Source organism: Balaenoptera ricei, chromosome 5 (assembly GCF_028023285.1).
Source record: "Balaenoptera ricei isolate mBalRic1 chromosome 5, mBalRic1.hap2, whole genome shotgun sequence".
In the NCBI taxonomy this organism is placed as follows: domain Eukaryota; kingdom Metazoa; phylum Chordata; class Mammalia; order Artiodactyla; family Balaenopteridae; genus Balaenoptera; species Balaenoptera ricei.
In genome coordinates this window covers 142,259,233-142,266,887 of record NC_082643.1, presented here as the reverse complement: position 1 = coordinate 142,266,887, position 7,655 = coordinate 142,259,233, and the positions used below count along the sequence as shown (strand labels likewise).

The 7,655-nt window shown below is 47.2% G+C and overlaps 1 long non-coding RNA gene and 1 pseudogene across 2 annotated transcripts; one reads left to right on the top strand and one right to left on the bottom strand.

The window, feature by feature from the left end:
• The first annotated feature begins 5 nt into the window (after window positions 1–5).
• LOC132366188 (uncharacterized) lies at window positions 6–1,823 on the top strand. 2 transcript variants are annotated; one of them, XR_009503409.1, is made up of 3 exons: window positions 6–385; window positions 544–626; window positions 871–1,823. It is a non-coding gene; the product is annotated as an uncharacterized LOC132366188 (long non-coding RNA). The 2 variants fall into 2 exon arrangements; XR_009503410.1 differs by having other exon boundaries at window positions 10–385; window positions 1,254–1,823.
• Window positions 1,824–6,689: 4,866 nt separating this feature from the next.
• Window positions 6,690–7,224, bottom strand: LOC132366693 (small ribosomal subunit protein uS17m-like; annotated as a pseudogene).
• Window positions 7,225–7,655: the final 431 nt, after the last annotated feature.

Genomic DNA, 7,655 nt, shown 5'->3' with positions numbered 1-7,655 from the left:
CGCGGCGGCGCGAGGGCCGGCCGCCGGCCGCCGTAACGTAACATGGCGGCGCCCGTGGCCGGCTCTCGAGGGCCGCGGAAGATGACGTCATCAGAGGAGTGGGCTGGCTCGGCCGACCTACTCCCCCTTCGGCCCTGAAGCGGACAGAACCCCGACGCGCCGGCTGGCTAGGGCTACCCACCAACGGACGGGCGCCGGGGGGCGGCCAGGACGTCGGGGTCCCGCGCCGCTGGGAGCGAGGTTGTCGAGGTCAGAAAGACATTTAGGGAAATATTTGCCAAATAGAGTCGGGTGGGGTCCAGCTCTCGTCCGTTCCCTAGACAGCCCGCGTGCGCTGACCACCTGCCACGTGCCTGGCACTGTTCCAGTTGCTGGGGACACAGTGGTGAGCGAGTCGGGCCCAAACCTTCGCCCTTGCGGGGTCGGCGATCCAGAGGAGGCGGGCGGGGGGACCGAGTGACGGGAGTGCCGCATACGCTGCCCATCAGGCCTGCAGGCTCTTGGGCGAGCTTTCTCAAGCCTGGCAACCTCTCTGGTCCCCAGTGCCTTATCCCAAGAAAGGACTGAGTGATGATGCCCGCGGCTGCTCCACGTCCTCGGTCTCAGCTGCAGGCGGCCTTCTCCAGGTATCGTGGCCCCGCACCTACCGGGTCTGGGCCTGCCCTTTCCAGATGCCAGAAAGGGGGAGACCAGCGGTCCGGCCCCCAGGGAGTCAGCCCTGCCTTGGGGGGCAGTTCTTACCAGCCACAGACCCCAGCCAGGCTTGAGCATAATCAAGGACAGCACAGAACTGGGGCTTCAGCCCACAGCGGGTGCCCTCTCCCTGGAGGGAGGGAGCTCCTGCCTGACCGACCCCTTTGTTCCCCCCAGGCCGGCTTCCTTGCCTGCGCCCAGTGATCTGTGTCATAGCGCCCAGAATCGGGCCAGCGCCTAGAGTCAGGCTAGTACCTCTCGTGGATGAGGACAGCACACTTGGAGGTGCTCCCAAGCTTGGTGGCAGACCGAGAGGGGTGGGGACTGGTGTACCAGGCGTGGCCAGGGCCCTTTTCCGAGGAGGGCACGCTGCCCCTCAAGTTAAAAGAAGTCCATGCAGTGAGCAGGAGGAAGGGTGCCCCAGACAGGGAGCAGCGCAGTGGTGCAGGAGGGGTCACCCAGCCCCGGCCTCCTGCCTCCTCACGTCCCAGCCGGTATGTCTCTTCCTCTGTCCCTTTCCCGCTCACCGCTTGGACCCGGACCTCATCATCTCCGGAAAGAGTGCCTGTGCATGAACCCCCCTTCAGATCCCCCTCTGCCAAAGGACACCAGGCAGTGTTAAGGAGGGCTGCTAAAAGTTCTCTAGGCGGACTGTGCTGGTTCACCTCCCACAGTTGACACAGGCTTGCGAGTGTCAATTGCTAAATTTTCAGGAATTTTATAAGCTTGTCATTAAACACTGCCATTGTTAAAAATGTAACTTCAGGGCTTCCCTGGTGGCGCAGTGGTTGAGAATCCGCCTGCCAGTGCAGGGGACACGGGTTCAAGCCCTGGTCCGGGAAGATCCCACATGCCGCGGAGCAACTAAGCCCGTGCGCCACAACTACTGAGCCTGCGCTCTAGAGCCCGTGAGCCACAACTACTGGGACCGTGCGCCACAACTACTGAAGCCTGCATGCTTAGAGCCCGTGCTCCACAACAAGAGAAGCCACCGCAATGAGAAGCCCACACACCGCAACGAAGAGTAGCCCCCGCTCGCCACAACTAGAGAAAGCCCGCGTGCAGCAACAAAGACCCAATGCAGCCAAAAATAAATAGATAAAATAAAATTTAAAAAAAATGTAACTTCATTTTATTGTATTCATTCACTATTACCCATTTCTGTCTGTCTGTTGTAACTGACTGGGATGGTGGAGGTCTGTATAACGTTGTACACCGCACTTCTCATCCAACCCCACTTTCACAGATAACACACTGGCAGCTCGAACGCAGCAAAGGTGGGAGCACTTACACCACTACTTATACTAGACTTAAAGTGATAGAGAAAACGCTAACAATGGAGATTAAACTTAGAAGTATGTTGTGTCCGTAGTCATTACGTTGTAAATAGCACACACAGGATGTGTAAACATATTCTGTAACCTAATTTCTTTCCTCATTGGAGTACATGTCCAGTGAACCCAAACATCTTTAGTTTTTCTCTAATGAAAAGCAAAAGTAGCAAAACTTAGGCTTGTTTAGCAGTTAGTGTTCCAGTGTCTTATTTGGGAATGACCTGGGTACTCGAGGAATTCCTGCTGTGAATGGAAGATATTGCCTGTCAATATTTCATGTCAGTAAACAAAGGAGGTTGTAGCCATCAGTCACTACAGCCGCATCCCAGATGGTGAGCCACGAGGGAGCCCAGGATGGAGACAGGATGCCACCATCAAACCGTCAGCCGCTGCATCTGCCCCGCCCCGTGCAGCGCACCCCGAGGAAACTCAGGCTGCTGAAGCATGGGATGCCCCAGATGGCTACGATGCGGAGCAAAGGAATGATTTCGTTAACAGTGATCCTCTGAAGCTCCGGCTACCTGGTCTTTGTTGCAAAAACCCCTCTGCGTCCTGGCCCCTCCCTCACCTCTCCAGAGCAGTCTCTCCGCGTTATCCGAGATGCTGTGTCCTGGACTTAAGTCCTCAGTTTTGTCCACCAAATAAAACAACTCAGCTTTTAGGTTGTGCTTTTTTTTTTTTTTTTTTTTTTTTCAGTCTACACCATCTAACTTATTTTAGCAGTTCCAAGTTACTAAAAATCTGGAGGAACCATTTTAAGTAGACAGTCCTAGAACATAATTATTCCTAAGGAGTTCATCTAAAAACTCTTACCCCATGTACATTTAATTTACTTAAAAGTTTTGACTTGGCCTCTGTGCACCAGTGCCAAATCAAATCTTGGAGACAGAGTTTTGGGTGAAGTAGAAAAGAATGGCTTTATTGCTTTGCCAGGCAAAGGGGGACACAGGGGCTCGTGCCCCTCAAAACTGTCCCAACCCGGGAGGATTTGGTGAGTTTTATAGCAGTGGTTCAAGGGCAGGTTGCTGCTAAGGATCAGGGTGTGTGCAGGGCCTGCACTCCTTTAATCTGGCCTCTGGCGGTCTCCTGATGACTTTCTCTGGTTCCTTTAATGTGGCCTCAGGTGGTCTCTTGATGAGCTTCTCTGGAATGAAGAATGCTAACATCTTCTTGTTTCATCCAGAATCACAGACAGAGAGAACAGACTGGTGGTTGCCAAGGGGGAATGGAGTGGGAGGTCGGGGTTAGCAGATGTAAACTTTTATATATATGTATATAGAATGAATAAACAATAAGGTCCTACTGTATAGCACATATCAATATCCTATGATAAGCCATAATGGAAAAGAATATTAAAAAAAGAATGTATGTATATGTAAAACGGAATCACTTTGCTGTACAGCAGTAATTAACACGACATTGTAAATCGACTATACTTCAACAAAAAAAAGCTAAAAATAAATATTTCTTGTTTTGTCATAAAATACAAATTTTATTTTGTCATATTGATTTTCTCTATTATTTTCTCTTTTCAATTTCATTAATTTCTGCTCTAAGTTTTATTATTTGTTTTCTTTTGCTTTTTAAAGTTATTTATTTATTTATTTACTTATTTATTTATTTATTAATGGTTGCCTTGGGTCTTCGTTTCTGTGTGGGCTTTCTCTAGTTGCAGCGAGCAGGGGCTACTCTTCATTGCGGTGTGCGGCCTTCTCACTGTGGTGGCTTTTCTTGTTGCAGAGCACGGGCTCTAGGTGCGTGGGCTTCAGTAGTTGTGGCACACGGGCACAGTAGTTGTGGCACGCGGGCTCTAGAGCGCAGGCTCAGTAGTTGTGGCGCACGGGCTTAGTTGCTCTGTGGCATGTGGGATCGCCCGGACCAGGGCTCCAACCTGTGTCCCCTGCATTGGCAGGCAGATTCTTAACCACTGCACCACCAGGGAAGCCCCTCTTTTGCTTACTTTGGATTTAATTTGCTCTTCATTTTCTAGTTTCCCAAGGTAGAAGCTTAGATTGTTGATTATAGAGCTTTCTTCTTTTCCAATATATGCAGTCAATGCTATATACATTTCCCTCTAAGCACTGCTTTTGCTGAATCTCACAAATTTTGGTAAGTTGTTTTATTTTCATTTAGTTCAAATTATTTTTAATTTCTCTTGAGATTTCTTCTTTGATTCATGTGTTATTTAGAAGTGTGTGGGGTTTTTTTTCATTTATTTTTTATTGAAGTATAGTTGATTTACAATGCTGTGTTTATTTCTGCTGTACAGCAAAGTGACTCAGATATACACATATAGACATTCTTTTTTTTTATTCTTTTGCATTATGGTTTATTACAGGATATTGAATATATTTCCCAGTGCTATACAGTAAGACCTTGTTGTTTATCCATTCTCTATATAATAGTTTGCATCTACCAACCCCAAACGCCCAGTTCATCCCTCTCCTTCCCCCCTCCCCCTCGGCAACCACAAGTCTGTTCTCTACGTCTATGAGTCTGTTTCTGTTTCATAGATAGGTTCATTTGTGCCATATTTTAGATTCTGCATATAAATGATATCATATGGTACTTGTCTCTCTCCTTCTGACTTACTTCACTCAGTATGATCATCTCTAGTTGCATCCATAGAAGTGTGTTTTTAAATCGCCAAGTATTTGGAGATTTTCCAGCTATCTTTCTCTTACTGATTTCCAGTTTAATTCCATTGTGGTTTGAGAGCAGACACTGTATGATTTCTATACTTTTACATTTGTCAAGGAGTGTGTTATGGCCCTGAATGTGGTCTGTCTTGATGATTGTTTCCAGTGACTTTGAGAAGAATGTGTATCCTGCTGTTGTTGGATGACGCAGTCTATAGATGTCCCTTTTACGCAGTTCATTGATAGTGCTGCTGACTTCACCACGTCCTTACTGATCTCTGCCTGCTGGATCTACCCGTTTCTGATAGAGGGGTATCGAAGTCTCCAACCATTATAGTGGATTCATCTATGTTTCTTTTGTTCGTGCCTTAAAATCTATTTTATCTGATATTAACATAGTGACACTGGGCTTGTTTTTAATGAGTATTTACATAATATACCTTTTATCCATCCTTTTACTTTCAACCTTTCTGTATCCTTATGATGTAGTTGTGTCCCATATAAACAGCATATAGTTGTGCTGGTTTTGTTGTTGTTGTTGTTGTTTTTTAGAGTGACAATATTTGTCTGTTAAGTGGAACATTTTGTCCATTATCGTTGAATAAAAATCATTGATATGTTGGTTCTCTCTTTTTGTGTCTTCTTTTGGATTGATTCTTCTTTTTTTTAAATTTATTTTTGTCTGTGTTGGGTCTTCATTGCTGCGCGTGGGCTTTCTCTAGTTGCGGAGAGTGGGGGCTACTCTTTGTTGCGGAGCACGGGCTCTACGTGCGCTGGCTCAGTAGTTGTGTCTCGTGAGCTCAGTAGTTGTGTCTCGTGGACTCTAGAGCACAGGCTCAGGGGTTGTGGTGCATGGGCTTAGCTGCTCCACGGCATGTGGGATCTTCCCAGACCAGATCTCGAACCCATGTCCCCTGCATTGGCAGGTGGATTCTTAACCACTGTGCCACCAGGGAAGTCCCTGATTATTCTTTTTTTTTTTATTTTAATTTTTACTTATTTATTTATTTTGGCTGCGCCACGTGGCATGTGGGATCTTCCCAAACCAGGGATCAAACCCGTGCCCCATGCATTGGAAGCGTGGCATCTTAACAACTGGACCACCAGGGAAGCCCCTGGATTGATTATTCTTTACCATTCATTTCATCACACACATTAGTTTAAAAGTTATTCATTCTGTTTATATATATATATATTTTTTGAGTAGTTTCACCAGCAGTTACAATGGGTCTGTTTCACTTATTACAGTCTAAAATGAATAACACTGGGTCTTCCCTGGTGGTCCACTGGTAAAGAATCCTCCTTACAATGCAGGGGACGTGGGTTGGATCCCTGGTCAGGGAACTAAGATCCCACATGCCTTAGGGCAACTAAGCCCATGCACCACAACTACTGAGCTCATGTGCCTCAACTAAAGAGCCTGCGTGCCGCAAAGTACAGAGCCCACGTGCTCTGGAACCCGTGTGCCACAGCTAGAGAGAAGCCCACCCACCGCAACGAAAGATCTTGTGTGCCTCAACAAAGATCCTGCGTGCCGCAACTAAGACCCAATGCAGCCAAAAATAATAAAATAAAAATAAATAAATAAGGGACTTCCCTGCTGTCCAGCGGGTGGGACTCCGCGCTCCCAGTGCAGGGGGCCTGGGTTCGATCCCTGATCAGGGAACTCGATCCTGCATGCATGCCGCAACTAAGAGTTTGCGTGCTGCAGCTAAATAGTCCGCATGCCACAGCTGAAGATCCCACGTGCCGCAACTAAGACCGGGCACAGCCAAGATAAATAAATAAATGATAAATAAATAAATATATTTTAAAAAATAATAAATAAATAAATCTTAAAGAAATAAATAAAATGAAATGAATAATACCAATTTCCATGTACGGTCATATGGCCTACCGCTTTATTTTTTATTTTTGAAACATGACCATAAACCTTTATGAAAAATTATAACAAGGTCTTTATTTCATTTACTTTTAGCTATGTCATAAATACCAGAAGAGAAACTGGATGGTTTGTGAGGAAAGGGAAGAAGTTTTCCCTAAAGCAAATTTAGAAATCCTTCCCTTTTGGCTCCGTTTTCTGATCCCCTCTTCACTGTGTTGAAGAGAGATCAAGTTCTTCCAGGTTTTTGGTTAGGTGGGTGGTTTCCAGACTGACCGGACTCTCCAGGTAGGTGGTTCCTGCACAGCACTTTCCGGTCGCTGGATCTATGACTTGTCCAACCTTGAAAATGGTCTCAGCCAGTTCACGCTTCACATGCTTTGTTCGCGGGGCAGAGCTCTGAGAAGCACAATACCCCCACGGTGCCCTGCTGGAGAGCATGGTGGGCAAAGTAGGTTTTTCGCTTATTAAGATACTGGTCCTCTGGATAAAATCCTTTTGGAGATTCAGCTCAAGTGTCTTATATAATCAAGAATGCTCTCCTTCAGCAACCTTTAGTAAACAGGGATCCAGAACAAGTCTGGTCACTCTCACTTCAGCAGTTTTTTTGCATTGCTGTCCCATGACAGCCTTTGGCACGGACAGGTGAACGAGCTATTGACATTATGTGGCTTTGGTCACCCGGAGGGCTCCCACATGGCAGCTTAACACTTTACATATCTAAAAATCCTGGACAAAATATGAAAGAAAGGTTTTCAGGCAGTAGACGACAGGCACTGCAGAACAGTGATCCTTGGGAGAAGGGAAACAGCAAGGTGAGCTCCACGGTTGGCCAGCCTGCCCCCGGAGGAACTCCCCAGGCTGCGGGACAGGGAGGCGGAGCCCAAATAAAGCTGGGTATGCCCGTGGCTTCAAGAGACAGAGTTCAGCATCTGGGGAGCCCAAGGTGACTACAACTTTTCGGGCAGAGTTGCAGAGGGAAAAGGCAAAGCTCTGGGGCTCAGCTCTGGGGCTCTGCTGTGTGTCCCCTCCAGTTCTCAGCATGTACAGAAGTGCCCCGAGGCTGGGAAAGACCCTGGGACAGGGAAAGTGGAACATTCCTCAGAG